Below are 21449 nucleotides of genomic sequence, written 5' to 3'. Positions count from 1 at the left end.
CTTTGTAAACAATTAAAGGAACATGACAACTCCACAGTTCACTTGAAAAGCTTGCTGTACTACAGGTAACCATGGTCCGTAAAAAAAATAGCAGGTAACCTGCAATTCACATTCACGAAACTTCATGCAAACGTGATGTCAATTTGATGTCACACGCTCTATCGAAGACCAAAAGAGCTGCCTATTGATTTTCATGATCTTTCGACTCACAACAGGCGTGACGAACATGAATTTCAAAACAATATGTCCACAGTCTAACATTTATAATATTCACCTGAAGTAGAGAGAACTGAAGGTTACGCTTTTTCTTTACTGGCGGTATGTTATCCTCGAATGTACATCGTTTATAAATATTTAAAGTTCTTCTTTCATATGGACTGGCCTCTGGATAAACGACAAATGAAAGTGTTAGCAGGAGTTAACTCCTAAATTTACTGAAAAGTTGAACTATTTTTCCTATTATGACTTTATCAGCCCTGAAAGTGAGTTCAACAGTGTTCATTAAGCTGTCTCAACAAAGCCAGTTTATTTGCAGAAACGCTGGAAAATAGTTTCAGGAGTTGGCCTTTAATTACAAAGGATGGGTAGCCATTCCAGCAGGCGAATTACAGCAGCAGCTCATTTATCTTATGCACAATAATAAACGATGTTCCAAAACACCAACACAAGAGGATCTTACGAAAACTCTTTGGTATTGGTAAAATTTGTTGTAATAAATTACGTAAAACTTCATAATGGTAGTTAAAGATATTCTTTAACGGAATACCTTTTTTTGGTAAAGATGTACAGTATCCTAAAAGAACTAGCTCCCAAATTTTCTTTTCCGCTTTACACATAGCTGAGACTAAATTGCCTTTTACTTATTTTGCAAGTGTGTCAGTCTTTCATATGCTTTTACTCTGGGTGGTAATTGGTTTTACTAGATGTTCAATGTGTTTTGAATATTTATTCGTTTTTGCGCGTTTCATGCTTAGTTGTTGACAACGCCAATTCACTCCTGAGAGAGAAAAGAGAGAGAGAGAGAACATTTTTGTATTTACGTACCATCGAATATTACAGGACATACTTCTATTAACTTAATAACTGTGTAGAAACGTGAAGGTGAGGAAAAAAAAAAATCAGGTTCAGCAGGACGTGAACCTTTTATACAGGGTGTTCGTAAATCCCGTTACAAACTTCTGGAACTTGTAGAAGGGAGTGAGTATCTAATATTTTCAATACGAACCCATGTCCAGAAGCGTACCATTTCGGCTCTACGACGGTTTCAGTTCAGATGTGTAACGCGTCCACATCTACTGAGGGAAAGAGCTTAGAGATGTTTGGCCCAGTATTCGTTAGGGTAGACACGATGGTGTGTAGTACTTCTTTTGAGGTCGCATGCAAAATTAAATTTACAAGACTCCTGTTGAGGAATATTGGGTGGTACGAGTTCAGGCCGCCTACACTAGCAACTGAAGAGACGTCAGGTGTGAAAGGGTATATCAGAACACGTTTCGTAGGTGCAATTTCTGTAATAAGGCTGGTGGTAGCTACGTTGAGCCGCTGTTGCAATGCATCAGTACTGTTCTGTACACACAGTATGCCGGGTTGTTTTGGTATAGTGCAAATAAATGTGTTCAAGTGATGAATACATGTTTAGTTATGTTTCCTTTCGAATTGTTACCTAATAATTGCTCTGCATCATACCTAATTCAATTCCTCAAGCGGAAATGGGTGAGTCTGAATTGAAACAATCGGAGAACATATATGGTACATTTCAACATGCATTCCTATTCAAAATATTATGTAGTCATCCCCCTCTACAAGTTAGAAATTTGTAACGGGAATTTAACACGTTGTATAGCAGCAATGTTAAGCGTCACGATGAACTAGCAACAGCTTACCTTTCGTACTGTAATTTCAATCTCATGAAGGCTTTAACCGCCAGTTCGTCATTGTGTGACGTTTAATTATGACTAATCGTACCAAGAATGAACTGTCTTTTTAAATCAGCAATATGCCATTTCCTTGAAACGACATAGTTTTATAACACACATGTTACCATATGAAATTACGGAATCCAATAGGTTGTTTCACAAGCACCAATCACAGAATGCTAACGACAGTCGATAGCAGTTCGCAACATGTAATGCCCCTACACATGCTTCAACTCTTACTTATAAAGTTTAATGAACCAGCATTAAATGATGAATCTAAAAATATCCAACAATTCCCTACATATCCTTCCTGTAGTGATTGTGAGACAAATAATAGTCTGATCATAATGTGCAGAGGTGTTTTAACAACCATTCTTCTCGCACTCCATACTTCTGATACCAGCCTTGAAGAAACAAGGAGAGTAATGAGTTCAGCAATCTCCCAGTAATGAAACTGGTTGGCATCTAAAGGCTTACAGCACTCAGACCTTAAAGTGACCATTGTTAACTTTGGTAGGCCAAGTATTCCACAGGTACTAACACACATAAGATTAAATAACCAGATTTTCCCAGCGAGAGTCAAACTAAATTTTTAGGAAAGATAATGGACTCACTTGTCTCATAGATAGGACATAGTGCATATCTCATAGAGAAGTTCCAGTTTCGTTTCAACTTGTTGCAGTTGTTTATGAGAGTATGATGAGGAGCACGTCATAATATTATACTATTCATACACAGATCTAGTAAGATCTAAGATGACTATGGAAACATGTTGATCTGCAGAAGCGAAAGGAAATCAATGTAGGAACTAGAAAAAAGCCCAGTTTAGCTGCATGAGGACTTGCCTAGCAACTATACATTCCACACTAACAAATACAGTGTTAGCAGAAGCTGTAGAGATGACTAGTGCCTTACAATGGAAATAAATGAAAACATATTCCTCCTAAAAATTCCGAGCAGACTGTGTCATGAAGAAATGAACAAAGAGCAAACACTGCCCTCAATGCAGAAATATGTCCAAGTTTCGTAGATTTAAAAGCTATTTTAATTGATTTTCAAACAGCGCCAAGCAAGCAAGAAGACCCGGGTTTGAGTCCCGGCCGTAGCACAAATTGTAATTCATTTTGTCTGCTTCAATCGTATCGTTGGTAATAAAAAGAGACTTAAATGTCTCAGGGAAACATTTAATTATAAAGTCCTAATTGAGATTACCATCACAACAAAATAACTGCAGTTGCTGAAGTTTTCTACTTCTCAACATAAGAAATATTGGAGCAGAACAATTAACAAAAACAAACATTGCCGATAATTTACTAGGCTATTTCAAGATTTATACCTGACAGGTAACCCAGAGTGGGTTACCTGCTCCTACACCCAAGCACACGTTAGCAGTTGCATAAAGCTGGTTGTATTGCATTTCGTTACTGCGGGTTGCATACATTCATGGGTAAACTTGATAGATTTGTGCCCCCTCCCCCTCCCCTTCATCTATTGTTCTTCTAAGTGGATTATGACCCTGTGGGGTAATGTGTCTTTCTGAGAAACCCTCTACCTCTCCCCCTCCACCTTCTCCTCCCCTTCAGGAAACTTACATCCCTCCCCCTCCCCCACACCAATACAAGTCAACTTTCAGGCCTGAGTTATTCGAATATCCCCCTTCCACTCTATCAGTTTGCTTAACTAATTAATTAAACTGATCCCTCCCCGTCTTCAAATCCCCTAGCCCCCCCTCCCCATCTTGGAATTGGTGAGTCTTAGTTGGAGAGGAAAGATCTGACAACAGGAAATTCAGTTACATAACAAAGGATATACTGTTTATTCATAAAATTCACTTCTCAGGGGGTTGGATTTCTCTTGCTCATCATTCTCTGCTGTTTGGGAAGAGGCAGATCTTGTAAAATAAATTGAAAAGAAGCTACATACACCAAAAAAAGTTTTCCATCACCTCAGTTCCAGAACCTATACAGAAAATTGGAACAGAGATAAACATAAACATCATTTCTGCCCTTTTTAGTTGCTCATGTAAATACATATTGCATGTTGTACCACCATACAGGGAGACCTTCAGAGGTGGTGGTCCAGATTGCCGTACGTGCCTTACCTCTAATACCCAGTAGCACATCCTCTTGCATTGGTGCATGCCTATATTCATCATGTCATACTATCCGCAAGTTCATCAAGGCACTGTTTGTCCAGATTGTCCCACTCCTCAACTGTGCTTTAGCGTAGATCCCTCAGAGTGGTTGGTGTGTCACGTCATACAGCCCTTTTCAATCTATGCCAGGCGTGTTCGATAGAGTTCATGTCTGGAGAACATGTTGGACACTCTAGTCAAGCAATGTCATTATCCTGAAGGAATTCATTCACAAGATGTTCATGATGGGGGCGTGAATTGTCATCCATTAAGACAAATGCCTCACAAATATGCTGCCAATATGATTGCACTATTGCTCTGAGGCTGGCATTCACGTATCGTGCAACCATTATGGCGCCTTCCATGACCACCAGCAGCATACATCTGCCCCACATAATGCCACCCCAAAACAGCAGGAAACCTCTACCTTGTTGCACTCGCTGGACAGTGTGTGTAAGGCGTTCAGACTGACAGGGTTGCCTCAAAACACGACAATTGTCTCGTTGAAGGCATAAGCAACACTAATTGGTGAAGAGAACGTGGTGTCAATCCTGAGTGGTCCATTTGGCATGTTGTTGGGCATATCTGTATCTCGCTGCATAGTGTCGAGGTTGCAAAGATGGACCTCACTATGGATGCTGGGAGTCAAGTCACACATCATGCAGCCTATTGCACCTATTGAGTCATAACACGATGTCCTGTGGCTGCACAAAAAGCATTATTCAACATGGTGGCGTTGCTGTCAGGGTACCCCTGAGCCATAATCCGTAGGTAGCGGTCATCCACTGCAGTAGTAGCCCTTGGGTCACCTGAGCAAGGCATGTCATTGACAGTTCCTATCTCTGTGTATCTCTTCCATGTCTGAACAACATTGCTTTGGTTCACCCCGAGACACCTGGACACTTCCCTTGTTGAGAGACCTTCCAGGCACAAAGTAACAATGCAGATGTGATCGAACTGCGGTGTAGACCGTCTAAGCATGTTTGAACTACAGACAACATGGGCCGTGTACCTCCTTCCTGGTGGAATGACTGGAATTCATCAGCTGTCGGACCCCCTCCATCTCTTGGGCGCTGCCCATGATTGGTTGTTTACATCTTTGGGTGGGATTAGTGACATCTCTGAACAGTCAAATGGACTGTGTCCATGATACGATATCCACAGTCAACATCTATCTTCAGGAGTTCTGGGTACTGGGGTGATGCAAAACTTTTTTTTATATGTCTTTTAAATCGATCGTTTTTTTTCTGATCATGCATGGAATGCGGTGAACATAATCACCACATGTAATTACACTGTTAACCATCTTTCGCAATGAAGGAAATTAAAGAAGATCTGAAATGTGAAATAATTTGGGTGAAGGTCATGGTTAAAGCAGGCCCAAACATAGTAATTGGACGTCTCTACAGGCCCCCTGGCTCAGCACCTGTTGTGGCAGAACACCTGAAGCAAAATTTGGAAAATATTTCGAGTAGATTTCCCGACTATGTTATAGTTTTGGGTGGAGATCTTAATTTACCATATATAGACTGAGAGACCCAAACGTTTATTTGGGTGGCAGGGACAAAGAATCCAATGAAATTTTTGTAAGTGCATTATATGAAAACTACCTTGAGCAGTTAGACAGAGAACTGACTCATGATGATAACATATTACACCTTTTGGTGACAAGGGGCAACGGCCTTGGTGCAGTGGATTCACCGGTTCCCATGAGATTTCTTGAAGTTAAGCGCTGTTGGGCATGGCCAGCGCTTGGATGGGTGACCATCCAGCCGCCATGCACTGTTGCCATTTAATGGGGTGCACTCAGCCTCATGATACCAATTGAAGAGCTACTTGACCGAATGGTAGTGACTTCAGTCACAAATACCATCGTATGACCGGGAGAGCAGTGTGCTGACCCCATGCTCCTCCTATCTGCATCCTCATCTGAGGATGACACGGCGGTCGGATGGTCCCGGTAGGCCACTCTTGGCCTGGACAGAGTGCTTCTGGTGGCAAACAGACGATAACTATTTGAAATAGTTAACACAGAGCAGGGAATCAGCGATCATAAAGTGGTTACAGAATCAGTGATTTCAGAATGATATAGAAATATTGAAAAAGGTAGGAAGGTTTTTCTGTTTAGCAAAAGTGACAAAAAGCAGATTTCAGAGTACTTGAAGGCTCAACACAAAAGTTTTATCTCAAGTACAGATAGTATTGAGGATCAGTGGACAAAGTTCAAAACCATCGGACAATATGCATTAGATGAGTATGTGCCAAGCAAGATCGTAAGAGATAGAAAAGAACCACCATGGTACAACAACCAAGTTAGAAAACTGCTACAGAAGCAAAGGGAGCTTCACAGCAAACTTAAAGATAGGCAAGGCCTTGCAGACAAACAAAAATTACATGAAGCGAAATGTATTGTGAGGAGAGCTATGCAAGAGGCATTCAACGAATTCGAAAGTAAAGTTCAATGTACTGACTTGGCAGAAATCCTAAGAAATTTTCGTCTTATATCAAAGTGGTAGGTGGATCAAAACGAAATCCCCAGACACTCTGTGACCAAAATGGTACCGAAACAGGGTGACAGAGTAAAGGTCAAAATACTAAATGTCTTTTTCCAAAGCTGTTTCACAGAGGAAGACTGCATTGTAGTTCCTTCTCTAGATTGTCACACATATGACAAAATGGTATATATTGAAATGGATGATAGAGGGATAGAAAAACAATTAAAATTGCTCAAAGGAGGAAAGGCCGCTGGACCTGATTGGATACCAGTTCGATTTTACACAGAGTACGCGAAGGAACTTTCCCCCCTTCTTGCAGTTGTATACCGTAGGTCTCTAGAAGAGTGTAGAGTTCCAAAATATTGGAAAAGGGCACAGGTCATCCCCATTTTCAAGAAGGGATGTCAAACAGATGTGAAGAACTATAGACCTATATCTCTAATGTCGATCAGTTGTAGAATTTTGGAACATGTATTATGTTTGAGTATAATGACTTTTCTGGAGACTAGAAATCTACTCTGTAGGAATCAACATGGGTTTCGAAAAAGACGATCGTGTGAAACCCAGCTCGCAGTATTCGTCCACGAGACTCAGAGAGCCATAGACATGGGTTCCTAGGTAAATGCTGTGTTTCTTGACTTCCGCAAGGCATTTGATACAGTTCCCCACAGTCTTTTAATGAACAAAGTAAGAGCGTATAGACTATCAGACCAATTGTGTGATTGGAGTGAAGAATTCCTAGATAGCAGAATGCAGCATGCCATTCTCATTGGAGAGAAGTCTTCCAGAGTAAGAGTAATTTCAGGTGTGCTGCAGGGGAGTGTTGTAGGGCCGTTGCTATTCACAATATATATAAATGACCTGGTGGATGACATCGGAAGTTCACTGAGGCTTTTTGCGGCTGATGCTGTAGTATATTGACAGGTTGTAACAATGGAAAATTGTGCTGAAATGATGTAGGATCTGCAATGAATTGACGCATGTTGCAGGGAATGGCAATTGAATCTCAATGTAGACAAGTGTAATGTGCTGCGAATACATAGAAAGAAAGATCCTTTATCATTTGCTACAATATAGCAGGTCAGCAACTGGCAGCAGTTACTTCCATAAATTATTCCATAAATTATTAGGCATTAGGAATGATTTAAATGGAATGACCATATAAAATTAATCGTCAGTAAAGCAGATGCCCGACTGAGATTCATTGGAAGAATCCTAAGGGAATGCAGTCCGAAAACAAAGGAAGTAGGTTACTGTACACTTGTTCACCCACTGCTTGAATACTTCTCATTGGCGTGGGATCCATACCAGATAGCGTTGGTAGAAGAGACAGAGAAGATCCAACAGAGAACAGTACACTTTGTTACAAGATCATTTAGTAATCACGAAAGCATTATGGAGATGATAGACAAACTCCAGTGGAAGACTCTGCAAGTGAGACGCTCAGTAGCTCGGTATGGGTTTTTGTTGAAGTTTTGAGAACGTACCTTCACTGAGGAGTCAAGCAGTATATTGCTCCTTCCTACGTATATCTCGTGAAGAGACCATGAGGATAAAATCAGAGAGATTAGAACCTATACAGAACCATACCGACGATCTTTCTTTCCATGAACAATATGAGACTGGAATAGAAGGGACAACCGATACAGGTACTCAAGGTAACCTTCTTCACATACCATCAGGTGGATTGCGGAGTATGGATGTAGATTTCATTCGATTCCACAAAGGCCCAGTTTTTTTCTGTTGCCTCCTACTGATGTATACTGGCACATTTAGGTCTTTTGGTAGGAAATCCATTACATTGGAGGTAGCTGAAAATATCAAATATCAGCTCAGTTGTATGCCAATCCTTAAACAATCTGTAGAGGGGTTTGACTGGTGTGTGTGCTCACTATATCAGTATTGAAACAATAAATTGATCAGTTTGGAATTTGATGTTGCAATTGACATTTTCAAAACACTACGTAATCCCTAAGTTGGTTCTCTCAGCTACACCAGGAGGAAGAATGAGCAGAGGGTGGGGGGTGGGAGGAGGAACAGGAGGAGGAGGAGGAAGTGTTTACCTCATGATGGAACAGAGCAGAGGAAAAAATGTTCCGAGACTGTTACCTGAAATGTTCCTCCATGATACTGACAAGAGGGAGATTGAGTTAATAATTAAATCACTAAAGACCAAGAACTCTCATGGATATGACGGGGTATCTAGTAGAATACTGAAGTATTGTTCTATGTATGTTAGCCCAGTACTTAGCCATATCTATAACTTTTCCTTTAGGAGTGGTTGGTTTCCTGACCGATTAAAGTACTCGGTAGTGAAGCCACTTTATAAAAAGGGAGACATTGATAATGTTGACAATTTTAGACCTACTTCTATGACATCGGTGTTTGCTAAAGTTATCGAGAAGGTTGTATATACAAGGTTACTGGAGCATTTAAATTCACATAATTTGCTGTCAAATGTTCATTTTGGTTTTAGAAATGGTTTAACAACTGAAAATGCTATATTCTCTTTTCTCTGTGAGGATTTGGACGGATTAAATAAAAGGTTTCGAATGCTATGTGTTTTCTTTCATTTAACGATGGCTTTTGACTGTGTTGACCACAAAATATTACTGCAGAAGTTGGACCATTATGGAGTAAGGGGAGTAGCTTACAATTGGTTCACCTCTTACTTTAAGAACAGAAAGCAGAAGGTAATTCTCCGCAATATTGAGAGTGGTAGTGATGTTCAGTCCCAATGGGGCACTGTTAAGTGGGGCGTTCCCCAAAGGTTGGTGTTGGGGCCACAGCTGTTTCTTATTTATATAAATGATAGCCTTCTAGTATTACAGGTGATTCAAAAATATTTCTGTTTGCTGATGACACCAGCTTGATAGTGAAGGATCTTGTGTGTCATATTCAAACAGTATCAAATAATGTAGTTCATGAAATAAGTTCATGGCTTGTGGAAAATAATTTGATGCTAAATCACAGTAAGACTCAGTTTTTACAGTTTCTAACTCACAATTCAACAAGAACCGATATTTTGATCAGACAGAATGGGCATATTATAAGCGAGAGAGAACAGTTCAAGTTCCTAGGCGTTTGGATAGATAGTAAGCTGTTGTGGAAAGCCCATGTCCAGGATCTCGTTCAGAAACTAAATACTGCTTCATTTACCATTAGAACAGTATCTGAAATAAGTGACACTTCAACACGAAAAGTAGTCTACTTCACATATTTTCATATGCTTATGTCATATGGTATTATTTTTTGGGGTAATTCTTCTCATTCAAAAAGGGTATTTTTGGCTCAAAAATAGGCTGTTCGAGCTATATGTGTTGTAAGTTCGAGAACCTCTTGTTGACCCCTGTTCAATAGTCTGGGAATTCTGACATTGCCCTCACAGTATATATTTTCTTTAATGTCGTTTGTTGTTAGCAATATTAACCTATTCCCAAGAGTTAGCAGCTTTCACTCAGTTAATACTAGGCAGAAATCCAATCGGCATGTGGAATGCACTTCCTTGACTCTTGTACAGAAAGGAGTGCAGTATTCTGCTGCATCCATTTTCAATAAGCTACCACAAGAACTCAAAAATCTTAGCAGTAGTCCAAACTCTTTTAAGTCTAAACTGAAGAATTTCCTCATGGCTCACTCCTTCTATTCTGTCGAGGAGCTCCTGAAAGAGCTAAAAAATTAAGCAAATTCCAGTGTTACATTGTTCATTTTCTTTATTTAAACTTATGACTTTGTCACCTGAATATGTTTTTTTATATTTCATTTTATCTGTTTCTAATATTGTGTTATAATTTCATGTATTGACTCGTTCCATGACCATGGAGACTTCTCCTTAATTTGGTCCCACGGAACAATAAATAAATAAATAAATAAAAGCAACAATGATTACTATTGCCACCTTTTCAATGCAAGATGTGGACTACTGTACAGTGCTGAGAAGCAGAAAACACCACAATTTCAACTTCATTTCATTCTGTAGTAGTAGTTGACATGGCTAGATGTCGGAGATTGCTTAAACACTTGTACATCCCGTGCACTCATGTCCTGATGTCCACACACAACACTGGCCACGGAGGGCACAAGAACTGGCTAGCTGAGATGCTAGAACTTTTCTTCGTACCTGCCAACTGCAAGAACCTTAAGCCAGAAATACCTATTCATTCCCACTACAGGCCACCTCTACCATGTGCCCCATATGCTAAACAGAGTTGTCTAGGAAACCAGCCACACAAAATACTTAAACTATCTTAAACTAACTTATTAAGAACAACACACACCCATGCCCTTGGGAGGACTCAAACTGCCAGCAGGAGGGGCCTTGCACTCTGTGACATGGCACCTCAAACCACAAGGCCACAACAGCCACATATTCATCATTGTAATTACAATTAAATTTTACAATTGCGGCCCCAATCTTTTCACATTTGACAGTCTGAAAAGTATAAGAAATATCTCCTCCTGACAGCTGTGGCTCTGAAAATATCAATATCTGTACCCTTCTTGTAACTGGAGATAATTTTTCAAGAAAAATCCTTCCTCCCCCTTACGGATATTGGTGCATCAAAATTGCACCCCCCCCCCCTTCTCGCCCCCATCCCTCCCATAAATGGACATAGTCTTTTCTTAGAACATGGCAGAACAGTGACCACAGTAAATTAGCATCCCAACACAAACTTGATTTTCCTGCCAATCACAGTGAATCTACCACACATCCTCTACTAAGTATAGCATTTCTCCAATAATTGAATGCTGGTGACACCAATCAATATTGAGCAAAACTCCGCAATGGATGGGCATGTCTCATTTGTTTTTCTTGCAAGTGGTACCAGTGTGTTTTAGGAAGAGGTATGTAATCGTCTTATAAGTAACATGCTGTTAAACACATGACCGCAACAACCATGCTACTGTCATCCTGCATAAAATGCTTTCTTGGTTCTACAGGCATGCTCAAGTATTTCTAATGATATCCATGTTAAACTATACATGCTTTATCAATTGTGGTATAGTATTGCTTGTGAACTAAGTTGTCCTCTACATAAGTACCATGACACTGACTATACATGGTGATTGAGGACTGTATATTAACAGACCAAAAGTGCAGGTGCACCTCGGCAGTGGTGTAAGCTCGTAATAAAATTACCCTTATCATAAAATTTTCAAAGTGATTCGGCTAAGGAATTAAGGTGACATTTGCAACTTCCTCATGCCACTGCTAGAAATTTCCTGCAATAATATAAAGTATTTGTAACACATTCTTTCTCCATACCATGTAGACAGTGTAACAGAATTTCTATGATACATCCACAGGGTTCTAGGTGAGGGAGAATGATGGTTAATTGAGAATGATCACTAAGAGTAGAAGGGTTGCTATGTGAGGAATCAGTTCAAAAATGCAATGCTAGATTGAAGTAATAAGAAACATACAAAATCCAATGACCAATAAACTGGCTTCTCAGATCTGTAGAGTTAAGCTTTCTCATAGAAATGCTGTCTGTGATTTGGAAACAGGTCTCCCCATTCAACCACAAACTTGCATTGAATTGTATGGAGATGTCTTTTAATGATTATAACCACTAGTGAATCATATTTGTAGCACTCTCATACTCTCATATCTCAAAATGAGCCACCTTCTGCATCCCATCGAGAAACAGGGTGAGCTGAGTTAATGCAACAGGACCATGTTTTGACCACTGGGTGGAAATGGGAACATGTTGCCATAACTCAGCCAACTGTGTACAATGTGTAAGGCCAGCACCAAACAAAGCATTCTCCTGCAAAGCAAGGTAGTATAAATGACAGTATGAGCAGTTACAGTGGTGTTTCTTATTGCGGAAATTAGGAGAACTTCACATCATAAAGGAACTGGAAGCAGGATGAGGATTTTGCTATTATATTTAATTGCATTTCCAAACTACATACAGGTACTGCAGTCCGAACAGGATCTGCATCCCTCCGGGCAGATTGATGTCTTTTCTCAATTCTCTACATTTTGTGTCATCCAACAGAGAAAAACTATTATATATAAAAACTCCACTAATGCCACCTAATAGAGAATTTGATAAGGTATTACAGTGTCCCTGTCTTCCAATATATCAAAGACAAATACTGCCCATGTGCTGCTGTCGAGCATATGAGGTGATCATATTAAATATTCAGGCATTGGTCCACTGGAGCAGGTGGCCAGTGACTGAAGTCACTTGCACACACCAGTGCAAAGTTTCATCACCTGTACTGTAGGAGGGCCATATCCCACAGATTATCAATAGCAAGAGAGGGTCCCAGTGTTTTTCTTTCATTAGCAGTCTGATACATTGTTTTTCTGCTGTAACACATCCAAGCAGTGTATGACTACAGCTTTGTACACTGCCATACATTTTGTTTTTCCACCACACCTTTGAGGTTGATCCATTGGCTCTCACAGAAAGCTGGACATCATGTGGTATAAACTATGCTGCTCCCACAAGACTCAGGATGGTTTAAATGAAAGACAATGGTGGTGTTTCTTATTGACAAAAATGTTGAAGACACGGCCACATATGGAAACTGTAAGAGTTTTCAGTATTTTGGAGCATTTCCAAACAGCTGCACTACCTCTACATTTAATCTCATCTTTCACAGTGAGAAGGTAGCAAATGTCTTAGTGTTCTGTTTCAGAGTGACCAAGGGCATTGATTTCTTCTCTTCCAGCCATGTATGTAACCACTGTTTCAGTGCTGGCCATCCCTGGAATGTGTTGTGTTACACCCACAAAGACTCTTTCCATCTCAAACAAGTAGTATCTGTCATTCATTATGTAGTAATCAACCCCATGCAAGTGGACTGCACATTATGAGCTAGTACTTAATTCCTTTTTATAAATTTTAGCTTGACATATAACATATTATGTATAAAATTATATGGAAGTTTTCAGAAAAGCAGCTGAGATAATACTGACCTGTCCAAAATTCTTAAAATAATGTTGATATCGATAACAACTGTTGAGGGAAAGTAATGCTAGATGAGGATGTTCCGTTACAGTGGGTGTGATAAGACATCCTCTGAAACTTCACTAAATGCCTTCTCTGAAAAATTGTTATGGACATCAATCATGATGGAAATATATTGGATCTAACTTCAACAAATAGACCTGACCTCTTTGACAATGACCACATCAATAGTGGTATCAGTGACCATGATGAGGTTGTGGCAACAATTATTACCAGAGTACAAATATCTAAACAAAAATGCAGTAACTTACCAAATGAGAAAGCGTTGATATGTTGATAGAGACAATAAAAAACACACAAACACCCACACAAATTTCAAGCTTTTGAAACTCAAGGTTGCTACATTAGGAAAGAGGGAAGGAGAGGGAAAGATGAAAGTATGTGGGTTTTAAGGGAGAGGCTAAGGAGTCATTCCAATTGCCCTAGTTTAATCCTTGTACCAGTAAAAAGATGAATGAAATAAGTATTAGTGTCAGTGGTGTCAAGAAACAGCTGAACTCATTAAAACTGAACAAAGCTCCAAGACACTATGTAATTCCTATCAGATTCTATACTGAATTTGTGACTGGGTTAGCCTCTCTTCTAACTATAACCTATTGTAGACCACTTGAAGAAAATCCATGCACAGTTCTTGGAAAAAGGCACAGGTCACACCTGTCTACAAGAAGGGTAGTAGGAGTGAGCCACAGAACTACCATCCAATATCGTAGACATCGATTTGTTGTAGAATCATAGAACATATTCTAAGATCCATCATCTACATCTACATCTACATCCATACTCCGCAAGCCACCTGACGGTGTGTGGCGGAGGGTACCCTGAGTACCTCTATCAGTTCTCCCTTCTATTCCAGTCTCGTATTGTTCGTGGAAAGAAGGATTGTCGGTATGCTTCTAAGTGGGCTCTAATCTCTCTGAGTTTATCCTCATGGTCCTTTTGTGAAATATACATAGGAGGGAGCAATATACTGCTTGACTCTTCGGTGAAGGTATGTTCTCGAAACTTTAACAAAAGCCCGTACCGAGCTACTGAGTGTCTCTCCTGCAGAGTCTTCCACTGGAGTTTATCTATCATCTCCGTAACACTTTTGTGATTACTAAATGATCCTGTAACGAAGCGCGCTGCTCTCCGTTGGATCTTCTCTATCTCTTCTATCAACCCTATCTGGTACAGATCCCACACTGCTGAACAGTATTCAAGCAGTGGGCGAACAAGTGTACTGTAACCTACTTCTTTTGTTTTCGGATTGCATTTCCTTAGAATTCTTCCAATGAGTCTCAGTCAGGCATCTGCTTTACCGACGATCAACTTTATTTGATCATTCCATTTTAAATCACTCCTAATGCTTACTCCCAGATAATTTATGAAATTAACTGCTTCCAGTTGCTGACCTGCTATTTTGTAGCTAAATGATAAGGGATCTATCTTTCTATGTATTCGCAGCACATTACACTTGTCTACATTGAGATTCAATTGCCATTCCCTGCACCATGCGTCAATTTGCTGCAGATCCTCCTGCATTTCAGTACAATTTTCTATTGTTACAACCTCTCGATACACCACAGCATCATCTTTAAAAAGCCTCAGTGAACTTCCGATGTCATCCACCAGGTCATTTATGTATATTGTGAATTGCAACGGTCCTATGACACTCCCCTGCGGCACACCTGAAATCACTCTTACTTTGGAAGACTTCTCTCCATTGAAAATGACATGCTGTGTTCTTTTATCTAGGAACTCCTCAATCCAATAACACAATTGGTCTGGTAGTCCATCTGCTCTTACTTTGTTCATTAAACAACTGTGGGGAACTGTATCGAACGCCTTGCAGAAGTCAAGAAACACGGCATCTACCTGTGAACCCGTCTCTATGTCCCTCTGAGTCTCGTGGACGAATAGCGCGAGCTGGGTTTCACACGACCGTCTTTTTTGAAACCCATGCTGATTCCTACAGAGTAGATTTCTAGTCTCCAGAAAAGCCATTATACTCAAACATAATACGTGTTCCAAAATTCTACAGCTGATCGATGTTAGAGATATAGGTCTATAGTTCTGCACATCTGTTCAATGTCCCTTCTTGAAAACGAGGATGACCTGTGCCCTTTTCCAATCCTTTGGAATGCTTTGCTCTTCTAGAGACCTATGGTACACCGCAGCAAGAAGGGGGGCAAGTTCCTTCGTGTATCTTGAACAGAATGACCTCCTCAATGCCAACCAGCATTTCAAAAACATCAATCAAGTGGAACCCAACTCGCACTTTTCTCACATGACATACTGAAAGCTTTGGATCGAAACAGTCAGGTAGTTCCAGTATTTTATGATTTCCAAAAGGCATTTGACTCAATTTGACTCAGTACCACACTTACGCTTATCTTCAAAAGTATGATCATATGATGTATCAAGTGAAATTTGTGACAGGTTGAGGGTTTTTTGGTAGGGAGGAGGCAACATGTTATTAAACTAGCCATGAGGGCCCAACGGTATCTATTGGCCACTGTGTCATCCTCAACTCACAGGCATCACTGGATGTGGATACCTAGTGGCATAATGTCAGCACACCACTTTCCTGGCCATATGTCAGTTTACAAGACTGGATCCACTACTTCTAAGTCAAGTAGCTCCTCAGTTTGCATCACAAGGGCTTAATGCACACAGCTTGCCAACAGTGCTTGGCAGCTCGGATGATCACCCACCCAAGTCCTAGCCCAGCCTGACATCACTTGACTTTGGTGATCTGATGGGAACTGCTGTTACCATTGCAGTATAGCCATTGGGACTATCTGAGAAAAGCTGCATTAATATTCAGTCATATCTTAATAAGATTTCAAAGTCATGCAGACATCTCCAACTTGCTTTAAATGTTTAGAAATGTAAAATTTTATACTTCACAAAATGAGTCATTGTTGGAATCGACCAACTAATACAAATACCTGGCTGTAACACTTTGTAGGGATATGAAATGGAATGATCACATGAGTTCAGTCATTGGTAAAGTAGGTGGTAGACTTCGGTTTATTGGTAGAATACTTGGAGGTGCAATCAGTCTACAAAGCAGATTGCTTACAAATCACTTGTGTGACTGGTTCTAGAATATTGCTCAAGTGTGTGTGACTCATACCAGACAGAACTAACAAGGGATACTGAACATATACAGAGAAGGGCAGCTCATATGGTTACAGGTTTGTTTAATCCATGGGGGAGTGTCACGGAGATACTGCAGCGACTGAACTGGCAGACTCTTGAAAACAGATGTTGAGAAAATCTATTAACACTGTTTCAAGAATCAACTTTAAAATGATGACTCTAGGAAAACACTATGGCCCCCTACATATCGCTCACATAGGTTTCATGAAGATAAGATTAGATTAATTACTGCACAGACAGAGGCATTCAAACAATACTCTCCATGTATGAATGGAACAGGAAGAAACCATAATAACTGGTACAAAGGGACATACCCTCATGGTAGGTTGCAGAGTATAGACGTAGGTGTAGTTGTAGAAGGATCACTGAATCACAATCAGAAAACTCGCTGATGATGTTAGTGTATCAACTGACTTGTGCTATAACATTTTTTTGATGTTTTAATATTAACACTTGTGTTGACTAAATTTATTACAAAAATGGTGAATTATGGACCAAAACAGAGGTGAATGCCAGTTTCTCAGGAGACACTACGATATCAACAGTAACACAGAACTACTTAAACATGTGATAACAGGTGTTAGAAATGGGTACATGTGTATGATGTTAAAACTAAGGCTCATTGGTCCCAGCAGAGAAACATTATCGATTGCCAACAATTTAAAAGCTTGACAAGTAAAGCTGGGTTCACACAAGTGACTAACATGGTGCTACAATTTGTGGCTTTCTGTAGTGGCATCATGAGCTTCCATTCTTGCATTCAGTCCATTGAAGAAATTAGTAGTTCAATAATCAAACCACCTGAAAATGCACTTAGTATTGTGGACAGCTGCTTTGAAAAGCTTCCCCCAAGTACCTTCACTTTCACAGAAGTGAGCCCAAATAACACCCTAAAAATAGTGAAAAATTTCAAACCTTCAGTTAGTGTTGATTACTACGATATGTCATGTAATTTGTTGAAAGATGTTATTGATTGTGTGATTTATCCTTTAACCTTTTGTGTTAACAAATGCCTAGTTGAAAGTAAGTTCCCCGACATACTAAAAATTTCTAGAGTTGTGCCCATATACAAAGAAGGGGAAAAGAACTGTCCCGCTAGTTACAGATCTATATCCATAACTCCAGTTTTTTCAAAAATTTTAGAAATGATTATGTATGAGCAAGTTAGCGCCTACTTGGGTAAACTAAATATAATTAGTGATAGACAGTTTGGATTTAGGAAAGGTAAATCCACAACGGATGCAATGGACTCCCTCATAAAATTAGTCCTAGATGTGTTCGAGGCTAGGGACTATGCCCAGGCTACATTTTGTGACCTGAGCAGAGCCTTTGACTGTGTAGAGTGTGACACTGTGCTGAATAAGCTAGTTTACTATGGTTTTGATGACAACAGAAAAAATATGTTCAGGTCTTTTCTAGAGAACCGTCAACAAGTTGTGTGCATTGGTAGGGAGAAATCAAATGTGGTTAATGTTAGGTACGAAGTGCCTCAAGAGTCGGTGCTTGGACCTTTACTGTTTATACTAATGATTAATGACCTGCCCTTATTCATAAATTCTCATACAATATTGTATCCTGATGACACAACTTTTCTACCTAAAAGCTCTGATCTAGGTACACTGAAAACACTGACAGAAAATACCCTTGCTCAGTCCTCATTATGGTTCAAAGCTAATGGCTCCTTGCTAAATGAAAACAAAACCCAGACACTTTACTTTAGCCTCAAAGAGATTCCTAACAGCCAGGAATGAGAAACTGTTAAATTTTTAGTTGTTACTATTGACAATAAATTGACGTGGGAACCACACATTAAAAATATATTGGCCTGGCTTTCAAGAGTTATTTATCTAATTAGAAATTTAAAAAGACATGTTCCCAATGACTATGCGAGATCAGCATATTTTGCCTTCTTCCGAAGCATAATCTCTTATGGAATTTTACTGTGGGGTAGTAGCTGTCATGTAAATGACATTTTACTTTTACAGAAGAAAGTAATAAGAATAATAATGGATTCTCATAAAACAAAACATTGTAAAACTCTGTTTATTAAATTGCAGTGTCTTACAGTAGTAAACTTATTCATCTACAATGTTTTGATGTACATTAGAGACAATGTGTCTAGTTTTGTATTGAGAAGTGATATTCATAGCCATAATCTAGAAACAGAACATCTGTAGGTGTACCATATCATAGATTATCAAAATCGCATTACTCTTACCTAGTCCTTGGACTAAGGATGTTTAATAGACTAAGTGCTGACTTTAAAGAACTGCCTGTAAATATCTTTAAAGCTTAATTATACAAGCTACTACTGAACAAACCGTTTTACACCATTGATGAATTCTTTGAAGATGAAAATACTGTAATCTAACGTGTACCTATTTTATGTAAACCAATTTACATCGATATAGTAGTTTATGTAGAAATATATGCTCTTGACTTTGTCTATTGCTGTAATCAGCTGAATGACAATAAAATTATTATTATTATTATTATTATTATTATTATTATTAATATTATTCACTCAGGTTGCCACAAATTGTGTGTGGGTGCCCTGCTTTCAGCGTGGCATCAGTTGAAATCATATGCACAAGTGTGAAGGCTATAGTACAGGTGCAGGTTATGGCATTAGAGCTGTTACAAGAGTAAAATACAAGGAAGATATACTCCAAAAGTGGGGTGTGAAAATAAATTTCATACAGGGATAAATCAGCAGCCACAAACACATTATAAAAAAACTAACACTTAACAATGGAAATATAGTCTGCAATGGCAAACTAATCAACAGCTGGAATGTAAATATCGTCTGCAGACACACCACTCCTCCAAGATTTTAAAGTCTTAGTGTATTCCTTGATACAAGCATTTCAAATAACTAACTTTTAGTTTAAGAGCTGTCACATTACACATGGGGGCTACTTTCTGCATATAATCCACAATGTATACAATGCTTGGTCTCACAAATAAATCACAGAGTTCATATGACTTGCCTTTTTTTGTTATGTATATTAAGTTTGTTTACTTAGTCATCCAAAAATCTTTTATGACTGTGGATTTTGTCACTGGTTTGCAAACAATGAACTGCCCCCCCCCCTTACCCACATGCACACACTGCCACAGAAAATCAAACATAGGTTGCTGTTCTTGTAGTTTCAGAAGCTGCGAAAGTGTGCCTGCCAACCACTGTTTTCACTTTTTTCAAATAAGAAAATGAAAACACATTGAAATTGAATGGAACACAACAGTAATCACTCCACAATCCCTGTGATAGAATGCTCAGGTTTTGAAATACTGCCACCAGGGAGCACCGTTGGAAGGAAAGTAGCGCAACAAAGTACGACCAAGTTGAACTTTTTGTGGCATGACAAAAGTTGTGTCTTTTTAGTTGTGCCACTAAAAACTGGGAGGTCACACATCCAACTGCATTGCAGCTTCAGTATGCTACTACCTGTGGCAACACTTTTGTTATGTGTGTGAGCCCGGTTTAAGTGGATGTTATGCACATTGCGTTGTCAATGTTATCAACATAATTATTCCCACAAGGTCAAATGGCCAATAAGGAGTACCTGTCAAAGAGATCCTTGGTATCAGTTCTTATTTTAAACACAGTACAACACCCAGATTTTTGTTGTAATAAGCCATGGTTTTTGCTTCATAATAATGCACATGCTCACACTTTGTTGCTTGTAGTGAATTTTTGGCTAAAATATACCATAATGAAACCCAAAATTGATATTCCTAGGGAAGACCCCATTTGACTTTTTTCTGTTTACAAAAATAAAGAAAACCTTGAAGGGTCGTCATTTTATAGGCATAGATGAGAACAGAGATGCATTGCGGGGAGAGCTAAAAACTTTCCAATGATCAAGTCTCAGCAGTGTTACAAGCAGAGCTGAATCCATTATTTTGGTCTGGGCTGGCCTGAGCTCATAGCAATTTTATATCACCGTGCCATCTCTAATTTCTCTAGAGTAAACAAATGTATTTTCTTAATCTATTATAATGCCCAGCTATTATAGAGATAAAATTTTCATGATTGCTAAGTTTGAAAGGTAAATTGCAGACAGTCTCTCGCTCTCTCCCTCTCCCCCTCTCTCTCCATCCCTCCCCCCCCCCCCCCCCCCCCCCCCTCTCTCTCTCTCTCTCTCTCTCTCTCTCTCTCTCTCTCTCTCTCTCTCTCTCTCTCTCTCTCTCTCTGTCTCTCTCTCTCTCTCTCCAGATTAAGAAGAATCAAGTGTAGTTCTTGAGTGGAGGGCACTGAGGTATATACCGATCACCCCCCTCCCTCCACCTGGATACGCTTCAGGTTACAGGGACTGGAAAAAGCACTGGTGTAAATGTATATCTAATGGGCAGCATTTTGAAGGGGATAACACTGATATAGTCAAATAAATAAAGTTGTTTCCAAAAAAATTTCCTGTCTGTTTTGGAACACACCACATATGTAAAAATATAAACACTTCTACTAAAAACTTTTTTGGGGGAATGGTCATGACTCCCCACCACCAGATCAGCACCTGTTTTCAGATTATTTTAAACATGGGTGTTACCAACTGGATGAGTGGGTTCAGTCTTACAACATTATTTTCCATTTTATTAAAAGGGGTATTGGATTCTGCTGCAGAACATAGTTATTTTTCCTGTCATCAGAAGATAAAAATAGTAAATGGAGGTATAATATTCATGAATGCATGAATGAATATTTTCCACAGTTAGATAGCATTGCTTTTTCAAAATTCATTTTAATTGGAAAGTCATTGAAGTCTTATCATAT

The 21449-nt window shown here is 39.4% G+C and overlaps 1 protein-coding gene across 1 annotated transcript in view; it reads left to right on the top strand.

Annotated features, from left to right (window-relative positions):
• Positions 1-1588: 1588 nt before the first annotated feature.
• LOC126339334 (uncharacterized) overlaps positions 1589-21449 on the top strand; it is an 81127-nt gene continuing 61266 nt past the window's right edge. The window contains exon 1 of the mRNA XM_050001626.1: positions 1589-1713. The gene's annotated coding sequence lies outside the window, so the exon portion shown is untranslated. The remainder of the gene's footprint in view (positions 1714-21449) is intronic.

This window comes from Schistocerca gregaria, chromosome 1, assembly GCF_023897955.1.
Source record: "Schistocerca gregaria isolate iqSchGreg1 chromosome 1, iqSchGreg1.2, whole genome shotgun sequence".
NCBI classification, from domain to species: domain Eukaryota; kingdom Metazoa; phylum Arthropoda; class Insecta; order Orthoptera; family Acrididae; genus Schistocerca; species Schistocerca gregaria.
This window is presented reverse-complemented; position numbering and strand designations above follow the sequence as displayed.